The following is a 13,036-nucleotide window of genomic DNA, read 5'->3' as shown; positions in this document are numbered from 1 at the left end:
CATTTAACCAACAGCTCTGGAGATGGAGTGTTGGATGCTCATCGATGCAAGAGGTGAAATTTTTAATAGAAAGCTGGCAGAATCTGCCATCTTTTCACGACATCTTTGGAGAAATCTCTGGTGACTCTTCAGCATCAGGCAAGCCACACAGTTTGTTCTCTTTCACCAGCACTGCTTGGCAGGAATCGGTCTGGCGCCAGAGGGTATTTCCGGAGCTTTCCAGTGTGGTGGGTGGTGTGGTATGAGGGCCGAGTAACATGTGGTAAAACTTGGCTTCCTGCCCGTCAAAATGAGGATGCCATGAGATATGAACATGCGGACCCTGGGCACAGAATAGCCCACTGCCTGCAGGCAGGGTCCCCTGACCAACCAAGCAGGACTGACCTCTCTCCTCACGGTCTCCAGGGCAACTGCTGATGTGCTTAAATTAGCACTACACATTTGTGCGTCCAGAAGCTCTGAACATTATGCCGTACACGGTCAGATTGGTCAATGGAGTTTCAGACTTGGCGTCATGCTTCTGGGTGCGCTGCTGGAACGGTGGGTGAAAGGTGTGCTGTGTTGCATTTCCGTTTAATCAAGGTCGTTAAGGACGCATCTCAAACACTACAGGAAGTCCAGGATGCTTAATTTAAGTGTTTATCGAAAGTTTAACGTCACAAGGCAGGTACTCTGTGCTGAATGCTCGGATTGAAATATCTGTCAAATTTTACAAAGTTGTACCTCCGCTGTCAGACACATGCAGCAGAAGTTGACTCAGTGGTTTTGCTGAAAGGAATCAGAGACCTATTGATATTGTGCATCAATCCTTACCAAATGTTCATCACTGCCAGAATCACTTTTTCTGACAGACTCAAAAATACTTGAAAAAGAGATTGCAATACATATTTATAGCAATACTTCATATGAAAATAATTCTTTATGTGTGTCAAGAGTTACATTATAAATATATAAAGGGAAGACTTTTTCCATATATTCTTCTTCATAACAGAAGAGCTGGCAGCCCTGGCCGAGTGTGCATATTCTGCTGTTCATGTTCATTTGTATTCCTTTTCTACCGGTCTGGTAATGTTGTGCTCTTTTTATTGACAATAAAATGCAAAAAGCTTTAGTAATGAGCCAACATGATTATTCCTGTAAATTCTCTGGAGAGAGTGCAGATGCTTCTGTTAAAGAAACAAAGATTTTTAACAGTATTACCAGAATTGTAAGGGAAGTGCGGGCCTACAGATTTGGCAATCTTTGCAAGTAGGGGGCAGCTCCTATGTGGATGTGGAGGTAATGTCATTTTTCATTGTTAGTAGAAATATTTACATTTTTGTGTTTTTTTTTGTTCATTTTCAGGGAAAATGATGCCCCAAGCATGATCACTGCTTCCAATCGGTGGACCACAGTTCTTCTAAAAGTAAGAGCTGTTTTTGTCTTTGTGTAATTTTTGATGTAATTTACTCAGTGGCTGTTCAAAAATGCAGCATTTTGTGAAACTTCTTCATTTTCCAATGGTTCGCTGGAACATATTCACCCTTCTGCAAAAACCAGGCATGAAGGTACATCTGTTTTTTCGGAATACAACTAAACTCTCTTGAAACCATCATAGTCAGAAATGTTGCCTTTAAGGCTGCATTGCACCAATAGTCAAATTCTTTTATGCAAAGAAAGTATTCAACCTTGTATCAAAGTGTCATACATCATAGAAGATGTGTTTAGCATAAATATGAGCTGGCCATCTTCTAGCAATAAATTTTAAATTCTCACTGTCACACTTGAATAAAAAGCAAATCCCCTGTTTCCAAATGCATTTAAAAAGAAGTGTTCATTCATCAGTAACCCCATACCTAGCCAGGTCGAATGCCACACCTTCATTTCCTGTCTTCATTGATTTTTATAAACGTGATCGCGGCTCTGGTCCTCGGTCTGGGAGCAGTGTCTGCGTGGCAGATGCTGTGTGATCATTCCTCTTTAATGATTTTCCTGAAGCTCCAGGTAGGTACCATCTGCCTCCCATTACCCATAGCCAGCTCTATTTCCTGACTCTGCTCAGCCTGGACACAGAATTGATCGTACACTGCCAATCAGTCAGTTGCATTCTGTTGGAAGCAGAACGTGCTGTTCCATGCTGTGCTGGGTGGCCTGTTTACAGTATAAAACCAGAAAAAAGGAGGCTTCACTTTTCTGCCATTCATTTTGCATGGGTAGGGCTTCATTTAAAGGGTAAAAAGGAGAGTTGCTGACAAAATGGGAAAAAAAGGTGATTTGAATATATTGACAAGAAATCATTATGACGTGAAAGTAGAAGAAGCAATAATGAGTAGCATAACAAAGACTAATAGCAAAGATCTTCTGTTATGACTAGATATTCAATAACTGTCTTTCTGCTGTCCTCTGTGTAGGAGGAGCCAGCAGAAATATTCTGTTATGTCGGACTTTAAACTCCAACATTCCCTCTTTTCTCCATCTGGGAACTTCTGGCGCGGGACAGGAGGTTCCATAACAGAAACAGGTAGATTAATATCTAGTCATTATAGAATATCTGTGGTTCTAGTGCTGCCTGTGTCATTGTGCTGACTATACATTTTCAATGCAAAATGTATCACTCTGGTCCATACATAAAAAAATCTGTGCTAGTAATATTTAAATTTATTACTGAAGTCTCAGATGTGTTACTAGCCTTTGGACAACAGAAGCATTAAAATGTTTTTTTTTTCATCTTTTTTTACACATCCACTTTTTCCTTAACATGAAAAACTATGAATGTTTGAATAGATGTAATAATTATTTTTTAATTAATACGTTGAAAATGTTGAAAGAATACATTTACTGTAAAGCATGATTGCAGCCCTGTACCACAGACAAATAGATTACATGTCCTGTGAAAAAACCACTAGGGAGTACAATACCGGTCAAAAGTTTGGACACACCTGGTTAAGATAATGGGGAACATGCATTCAAAGACATTTTGATCTACAGACTTATACTTAACTTTCTTAGGCATCAGCTTCACCATTTATATTTGTCTATGTATGAACTTCTTTCCAAAACAATGAATTTAAAAAAAAAATTAGCTACTTAAATATAAGAATCTTAAATATATCTTACATATAAAAAAAGGAGTTTGATTTAACACTTTCTGGTCACTGCATAATTCCATTTGAGTTATTTCATAGTTTTGATGTCTTCACTATTATTCTAAAATGTGCAAAATAGCAAAAATAAAGAAAAACCCTTCTATGAGTAAGTGTGCCAAAACTTTCGACTGGTACTGTGTGTCGTAAAATCATCAAAATATTTGATCAGTCAGGTGGAATGCTGAACAATATATACGGGCCCTTAGCAAGTGATGTCATTGAGGACTCTTGGTGAACAGTCATAGATGACTTATGATGGCATGGTGCTTCCTTTCTAAGTCAATTCCTGCCATGTTTCCTGTAGGGATTTAAAGGTCATGGCCGCTTTTCTCTTTTTCTCTCTGGCGTAAAAAATCTGACTTAAAGCTGTCATAACATGAAAGCCCTGTCGTTGAAGCGTTTACTTAACTTGTTTCTTGGGTAGGAATTTGGTATCCAGGGTGATTTGCATTTCAGAGAGATATTTTGACACCACAGAATTTCAATAATATGTGAGTGTGATCTGTGTCATATTCCATGAAGATGTAAGGGCTATGGACTTTATTTAGCCTAACGGCGGTCTGCTTTGGTCTTGGCTTTAAGTAAGTGGGTTGAGTTGAGTTTTTTATTGTAGTGACTGCCAAGCAGAGCAGTTTGTAGAAGAAAAGGAGAAAGTGCTACATGCCTAAAACTGTCATTTCATTACATTACATTCATTTAGGAGATGCTCTGTCAAGGATATTAAGACAAATTGCTTTGATTGAATTGAGGCCTATGTATTGTTCTGGGCAGCTCGAGACAATGATAGTGATATAGTGAGGATTTAGTTCATACTGTACATTGTGCAATCTGTTACACGTTTCCCAATGTTCGCGACTGTGGTCTCCCCTTTTTTCCCTGTTACGGTCTGACCCTAGACTGGGCCGTAACAACATGGCACCAGATAAACTGTACAAATTAGGTGTGAGGAAAATGTAATTCCTTCATTGCAAAATTCAAAATTAAAATTTAATCATCAAAATTAATGCTTTTTATTAACAAAATGTACAGTCATTGAAGTGTTGTTTTATAGATTCTCCACTTTCGCGGAGACACGTAATTGAACACTCACCTTACGTTAGTATCAGTACACGGATGAAAATGCCCCCCGTGCCCCCCCAGAACACTGCACTGGACATGTGTTTTAGCAGCCACTCTTGCTAATCCGAGTTGACTCCTTTGAGTGATTAGCCCGCCCGTCTGTGGATACCTTTCAGGTGTCACATCGTTGTCCTGTTTGATTAACGTTAGGCCTCGGGAGGCAGCTCTACCTGCTCAGGTTGTCATGGCTGTCATACTCACGCTTTTCATATTTGGTTGAAGGCGGAATTTAATTACGACCCCACCTCTTTCCCCAGAATAAACGCATTCGGTTGTTGCTGTCTGCTTAAAGGAAAGATGATGATCCTCGGGTTTCAGATAAACAAAAATGCATTAATATACGAAGCCCCAGATGTAAAAGTAATATATGCTTAATATCTGTTAAAATATAGTCTGTATTAGAACGCAAATAAGTTAATGCCACTTTTTAGACACTGTGTCATGCACATATCTTGGAGATAAGTTAAATTTCATTATATTTTATTTCATATTACTGTATACCAATTGCTGCATATTATTTTTTTTTTTCTCATAAGCATCCATTTGGCTGCATCGTTGACCAGGTCTACACTGTATGCGATAACAATGGACAGCTTCATAAATCGCAGTGCAAGTGTGGATCGTGTCATTATATCTCATCTGACGGACTTGCAGGCTGTGAAATGGCTAAAGTAAAAAAAACCCTAAACACTGATGGTATAAACAGTGCTCAGTCAAATAGCCCATAGGTTGAGGGTTTGTCATCCACATGTATTTCACTGTTGGCCTTTTTATGTAAGTAAACGTGGCTGACTTAATGTCGTTGGATGCGTGTCAGTGCGGATAAGGGACAGAGGATGCTGCACTGCTCTTATAGATTAGAAATATAAAGAGGAAGTGACAAGGTCATTTCACATAGAAACGCAATCGAATAATGCATTCTTAAATTATGTGCATTTCCCCCCTTTGTAAGTTATTTGAAACTTTATGTACATCATTTTTCTGTAGTTTATTTTGCCGGATGCAATACACATTTATGTAATGAGTCGCGTTACCTGCTTTCGTGTTCACGGCTCTAAGGTTTGTCGTTGTTCCTGACCTGAAGAGTTTTGCTACGTTCATGCCTCATTGATTTGTTAAAAAGAGAAAAAAAATCAAAAAAATTTTTTACAAGTCCACTTAGCTTCTGTGAAACTGGGCTCACCGAGTGTTCTGTTGAACGTTTAATGAAAATGTTACATTTCCGGTCAAAGTTTCTCAGCTGTAACTCTTTCTGAAATAACGGTCATTTGGCCACTGTGACAGTTTTTTTGCTCTACCCATGTTAACACTCACAGAAATGCCTGGAGAGTGCATAAAACCATGCACCAAAGACAGAGTCGAAGGATCTCCTTCATTAGTCTGTCTCCACTGTAACGGAAACATTATGCATTGCAGTCAGATATGCGCGTCATCCAGGAAGCAGAGTAATATTTGCTTTGGGATTTAATCCTGGCTGAAATGAGTGTCATATTCCACAGATAAATCATACAAAATGTTACAGTCCAAGTCCAGGTTTGAGATCTCATGCTAGCAATGAATCGTCTAAATGGTTTTTGAGGTACATGTAGTAGCTTATCTCTCTGGAGAAGTCATAGTTAATATAAATCATGAAAATGTATGAAAATGAGAGAGGGGTTGACGTGAGAAAATAATATCAGTCTGACAAGGACGATGAACACGGCTTATCAACCACAGACTTATCGTAATGATGATATATTTGCTTTGCATAAAATCTCCCGATTTTGACTGTTTCAGGTGCAAACGGAAGCTGAAAGGAGAACCATAAGGTTTTAAGATTTATCTCCATGGTGTGGAAATGCAGGCTATTTCCTTTGTTAATGCTGTCATTTATTTAGAGACGTCACCGAAACGGGGCATGGAAGGGGTAAGCTCTCTCTAAGCCTCTGCCTCTTCTGTTGGTTTAGCTTTGGCAGCCAAATACGGAGGCACATCCATGTCAGAAGGTATGAAAGGAGCGCAAGGCTCTTTGTCACTCATCGTTATTCTCACCAGCCGCTGGTACAGTGACAGTCGCTTATTAAATTAACTTGACATTTTATAAATAGATGCTAAACTGAGAAATGAAGGGCGAAGTGCTGAGTGTTATTATCGTATAATCCCCCTAATGAATTAAGCAGATATGAAATCTGCTAACGGCCAGGGGTTTTTGTTGTTTGTTGGGCAGGCTGTGTTGCATTTGTAATGTTCAGGTCCGTTTTATGTGTTGGTTTCTATTTGGCGACTTAAAATCTGCACAACTTACCGTGTACCTTACGTGGTATAGAGGCTTACTAATATACAGCTAATATTCTTTATGTCATAATTATTATTCAGTATTTATATCCCAGGTTGAGGTCTGCTGACACCATTGTGTAATTAGAGTAGGGGGCAAAATCATTTTTAAATCATTAGGTGGTAATAACAGCAAGAACTGAATTTAATAAGTGATAATACAATGAATTGATAAACTGATTAATTGATGGATTTTTTCCATTTAATAGAACATGTCAACATCAGAATTAGAATATTGAATGAGCGTAGATATTTTGTAATGTTTTGTAAGAGGGAATGTGCAGTTCTTCTGTTGGTAGGGATTCCATTTTATGCCAGCCATGACCACAGGGAAAACAACATAATTTGATATAAAGGAAAGTCCTGAATGGCACTTTCATATTCTCTAAACAGGCTGGTCATATTTTCATCTGTTCCATTCTTTTGCCCTGAAGATTTGGAAAAAGGAAAATGTTCTGTCTTTTTATAAATATTTGATTTGTTTCTCACATTCAGCCGGCACAGATTCAGCAATGAATTACTTGGCAGAATACCACAGGTACATTTTCGTCTTCAGATATCTACATCCAGTCCTTTTTGCCAGTGCGTGCAACATTTGTAAAGATTTAATCAAAACTCAGATTGTGATACTTTTACAGAAGTGCCTTTCCTTTCAAAGGTTTTACGAGTGACATTTATAATTTACGGATGGGAAAAGCATTGATAACTAACCTCACGTCTGTCTAAACCCCTTACGGTATGCCACCACAGTAATTTAACATATCGCTGTTTTGTTGTGGCCATTGATATCTACTTTCATTGCTTTAAATTTGGGGTGTTGGTATCACCTCAGGTGGGAGAACTATGAACCGATTATGTCCATTACAGAGAATAGGTCATCATAAACTGCATTTCATGTGTATGAGTGCACATTTTTTAGTACCTAACCATTTCTCTCATCTTTTACCAGGCATTGGTATTGCACAGATGGAGATAAACACAGATTTGAAATTTTCTGCCCCCCCTGCCCACCCACCCAAATTAAGTGTCCACTGTCTCCCACTGAGAAGTACATCCAGCTATACCCAGGGGGAAAAAAATTGGGGCAGCATTTGATGATTTGGGATAATGTTGTCACGTCACGGATCAACCCGGCTCTCAATTGAGATTCTTAATTTTATTTGTTAATCTTTTTTTAATTACGGCACACCACGCGTGCCTCCTATCAAAATTTCGAACACTCTGACCCCCCAGGCTGGTATTTTTAGCTTCATTCTTGTGTGTTGATCCCAGTTGATCCCACTCCCTGTCATTAAGGTTGGTGAAATCGGCTTTGCTTGACTAGAAGGAGTGCTTATGCCGTCACTTCACATGCCCTGCCACAGCGTGTGTGTCTGCGTGAATGGGAGGCTGGCTCCGTGTGTGGGGAAATACACAGAAGACAAATGGATTCACACCAGCATTTTGCTGTTCATTTGTAAATCTAGATGGAATCTACGTGATAACGTTGTAATGTAAATGGCAAAGCAAACTGCTTTGCAGTAGGTAATGAATTGTGTTTGGAGTGTATGATGAATAAGTAAGCGAATATATATTTAAGTGAGCCTCTCAACCAAGCACTTCTGTGAGCCTCTCAACCAAGCGCTTCCTGGGAGACATTGGCTTCACGTCAGTGAAAGTCAAAAAAGTCCTAAAAGATCTCTCCGAAAAAAGCAGAAAAGGGAAGCTTTTGGCTCTGGCTACGTAGAAGAGACAAGAGCTGGGGGAACCGAGAAGCCACTTAGTGACCATCTAAATCCAGCTGCAGGGAGAGGCAGGGAGACGTCCCTGACCGCTGCCCCACCATCCTGAGATGTTCTGGGATTAAAGGGGTGAAACATCAGTGAAGGATGGCTCCCAGTTGAAGACCCTGTAGCTGGTATGCAGGCACCGGTGGAGGTGCAACAGGCAGAAATGCCTCGCAGGTTTCAACATCAGCCTGTCCCTAAACTAAGTAGATTAACTGGTATCAGGTGTGTAGACATTCCTATAAGTCATGTGTGGCATGAGAAAATATGCCGATTTAATTTTTTTTTCCATATTGTCTATGCAGTGTTTTAGATTGGGGTTGAGGTGTGCTTGTAATGCCCAAGCTGTAATCATCATCATGGTTATATGTTGTCATTTTAGCCTCAAATGTGTCAAGGTACATACTGAAAGGACAGCAAAGCTTAAATATAAAAAAATCATATTTACCATGACTGTCCAATGGAGTCACATTCTGCATGCTCTGGACCATCTATGCTAGTGTTTTTGAATTATTATGACATGCCTGTACATATGCATAGACTTTCATTTTTCATATATGGTACATTCTTCCACTGGGCTTTTTTTTCTTCATTGAACAGCTTTGTAAAGGCTGTGTTTACATTCCAATATGACTACTTAGCTTGTAGCTAACCCTGCACATGGGTAATTGACACACATACACTTGTCATATCAACTCCATATATGTGCAGAATGAAACCTCGGGACCATGCGGTAACACACAGACACATTTGTTGCTCAGGACTCCAGAGACACAGACAACAGGATGGGACGTTGACAGACAATTCAGGTTCCAGGCAAACGCAATACATCAGATCCTCACATCCACAATGTCACAATATCCCACACAAAGCAAAGATTATATATTTCACTTACCCACTGTCTGATTTAAAATGTTGAAAGGAATATAATGCAACCTTGTGCAACAGCCTTGTGTGCATATATAAATATGTAAGAAGGCAATACAGTCAAAAATCTGTATTGCCTGTAGTTAGTCACAAGCTCCAATAACTTCTCCATTTAGCTAGCTTGCTCATGTTAGTAGCTAGTTGCCAGTAAATTTTATGTTATGAAAACATCCAAAAAATTTCTTAAACGGCATATATGCAATAAGCAATTATTCATTGGACATGTATTAAATAATTATTTACAGTGCCAGTTACATAAATTCCAGACTAAAAGTAACAAAGCACAGAATGGCTCCTCCGGTGCTTTATTAACATTTCTCCCATACAAGGCCATTTCGTCTCATCAGCACAAGACATCTTAAGGTTGGAATAAACTGGTCCCTAGACCTAACCCCCACGGATGGCAGAGTGTATCCCAGGATCAGCCCAAGACAGATGTCTGAGTCATAGACTTTATTTAACCTGGACCTCAGTCCCAACGGTCCCAGGTACAGACAGAAAACCGCGATTGTGTGTTTATGCTGGAGCACTGTATCTGGGAGGGAAAAAAAGCCAACTGTTTTACTGCGGTCAGGCAGTGTGCACACTGTAGTAATCTGTGCTCAGACTAGAAAATCTAACAGTATGGTGTGTGTGTGTGTGTGTGTGCGCACGCGCGCACATCTAATCACATTGCATCTGTCCAACTCTACAGCCGGATTGCAATGGATTAGGATCTCCAGTGTCCTTTAAAAATATACACTGTAGCCAGACGTGCCAGACGTGCCATTCACATGCTATAGGACTCATTAACCCCACCTGCCGTGCCACTTATTTTAAGGGCTGTATTGCAGGCTTGGGATCTTATTAGGGAACGTGAGGTAGCTTCTGCTTGGCCACTCTTAGTCTTGGGTTTTACAAAACACACTTCTCTCGGGCTGAAAGATGTGTGAAAATGTCTAGGCTTTGTCATCGATCTCCCATCATACTGGCTGCGAAGAATTTGTTGGAACCGCAATCATTTATGTGTCGTTCTAAGCACATGCAGGAATGGCATACACTGTTTGCTTGATTGGAACTACAGCATGTTGTACCATCCTAAAAAAAACTCATTCTAAAATAATTATTCTACCTGCTCCAGCCTTGGAGGCTAACAGACAGCAAAGGGTGCACTGGCTGAATCTCGTCAAGAGAGTGATAATTTCATAATTAAAGTTGTATTTCCTGAAGATAAATTGATAGATTGGTTGACTGACTGCTGGTTGGCTGACTCTGTGCAATAATGGGAGGCCATTTATTCAAAGGTACTTAAAAACTGGTACAGCTCAAGCGGTCCTCATCTTTGCTTTAATTTTATTAGTCACGTATAAGTTTTATATTTTTAAATATAATAAGTTATAATAATATTTATATTATATAATAGTGTATGTTATTATAAAAAAATATATAATAATAATCTTTAATGTTGGGTTAAGTCAGATTGTTCTTCAAGGGCTCCATGAGTCTATTTTATGCTTTTATGTATCTTTTATGGCATAGTTTTTGTTTTTGCTCGATCATGCATTTGATGTGGTTGCATGCAAGGCACATGCGTTCTCTTTATTTGTTGAGCCAAGGACATTACTTGGTATGTACTGTAAGGCACATGTTCTGTATCGTTTAACAGTGTTTGACATGACTGTCATATGTAAGGCCAGAAATGCTGTCACGACACTAAGCATTTGATGATCCGTGATTAGAGAGGCTAATGCCTGGAAACATTGAAAACAAAAAAACCTATTACTGTATTTGACTGCCATGCATTCACACTGGATATACTTTAATCAAACCAATTTCTTATGACATTTTTTTCAGAGCTGAACAATATTCACAGGAAATAATGAGGTATGAAATCAAACTGCAGGGCTGATACAGTTAATAACTGTAATGCTTCGTAATGCCCAAGACACGCATCTTATTTAGGCTTCTCCAGGCTTGTTGTTTGTGGAAAAACAAAAATAATAAATTGTAGTTTACACAAATACGGCAATAACACAGTGAATAAAGCCCCTTTCAGACGCGAACTGCAACCCTGAACTTATCTTGACATTTTCCGGAGCAGCTGTATGTGAGAACACAAATGTCTGAATCAGTTGGACTGGACATTAAATGGACTTTACCCTGCCAGCTCCCCAGTACAAAGTCCGTATAATGTCCAGTTGAATCCGTGTGTGAATAGAGCAGGTCATTGTCCGGAGAATTCACAGTGAGCGAGTGGGCGTGTTGATGACGTTTCTATCACGCGACTGGGGCGAAACTGCAGGAATACAAACATCTGAGGGTGAAGAAGAAGTGTCATTTATACATGCAGTACTGATATCAACGCAAAAACAGTCATCATTACGGGTGAGTTGGTAGCCTCGTCCGCCACCTTTGATGTGCTGTAAATACTGGGTACTACACTGAAAAATAGCATGCAGTATACAGTATATACGTGTGTAGTACGCAGTACACAGTATGTATATGCGTTTTATGGAAGATACTTGAAAGGATAGAATATTAAAAGATTGAAAATCTGTCACGTGCTGCTTGCTATCTCAACACAAAAGAATAGGTTTTAAGGTCTGTGCTGTGTGTAAGTTTTGAGTATTTCCTAAGGAAGATTTTATCTTCATGTTCTCTTACCCATTAGATTTTATTTTAGTAGTTTAGTAGTAATAAGTCAAAGAAATAAAGCTGAAAGCTTTTGACTTTTTAATAGCTTTATTAGTTAGGGTTAACGAGTGTCCCACAGGTTATTAAGGTTTAAATGAGAAGCTATTGATTAGATTTGTAATCTTTGAAAGGCACTTTTTAAAACTTTGGTCTTTAATCTGAACTGGTAAGTTTCACACTTAGTCTTGGTGAGTGTTTAGGGCAAAAAAAAAAAAAAATCAAAAACGGGCTCATCACCACAAGCATTTGGAGGAAGAATTCATTGGACTTGGAGGAATTTGGAAGACCTATTCATTGGACCTTTAAGCATTTGAAAGAAGGGGTAATTGGATTTTGAGGAATTCGGGAGAAGGGTCTGTTGGACTTTGAATCATTTGGAAAAAAGGCTTATTGGAGTCTGAAGCATTTGGGAGAAGTGTTCGTTGGACTTTGAAGTATTTGCAAGACCTATTCATTGGACTTTGAAGTATATGGACTATGGAGCATTTTGAAGACGGGTTCATTAGAACTGTGTTTATTGATTCCAATTGATATGTGGTTTGGACGCAGCACTGTGTCAAAACAAGACTTTGTGCTAATGTTTATCATGCCAATAAAAGTAATGTCTTGCTCTGGGCCAGATCAGGAAACCAGTTTACACTACTACCAAGAAGTTTTCCTATAGCACATGCTTGCTTCAGCAGTTTTACACTTTATCGTACTGTAGGTCTGCCACCATCCCCCTCCATCTCACTCTGTTCTGGCAGAATTTTGGCCGAGTGTCTTTCCAGCACTGTCTCACCTCCTTCAGCTCTGCCTCATCCTTGTCTGGCTCTTTCTTTATCTCTCATGTTTACTTTTTTCCATTTGAAATCCAAGTGAATGACTGTTGTTGATGTTTTCTATAATATGTGTGTCTGATCAAGGTCCACTTCGCCCTTTTTGTAATAAACTTTACAAAGAATGGAGTTTTTGAATGCCCCCGATTGAGTCAACTGTTGAGCTGAATTTCTGTTTTATGAATATTTATCTACATATTGAGCTGCACTCATAGAAGTGTAATTGTGCTTCCCTGCATAGTCAAATAGCACCCAAATAATCCTCTCTGTGTGCCCAGAAAGAGTAAGAAAGCAC

This window comes from Megalops cyprinoides, chromosome 8 (assembly GCF_013368585.1).
Source record: "Megalops cyprinoides isolate fMegCyp1 chromosome 8, fMegCyp1.pri, whole genome shotgun sequence".
Taxonomy (NCBI): domain Eukaryota; kingdom Metazoa; phylum Chordata; class Actinopteri; order Elopiformes; family Megalopidae; genus Megalops; species Megalops cyprinoides.
The sequence above is the reverse complement of the archived record's forward strand: the minus strand, read 5'-3'. Positions refer to the sequence as shown.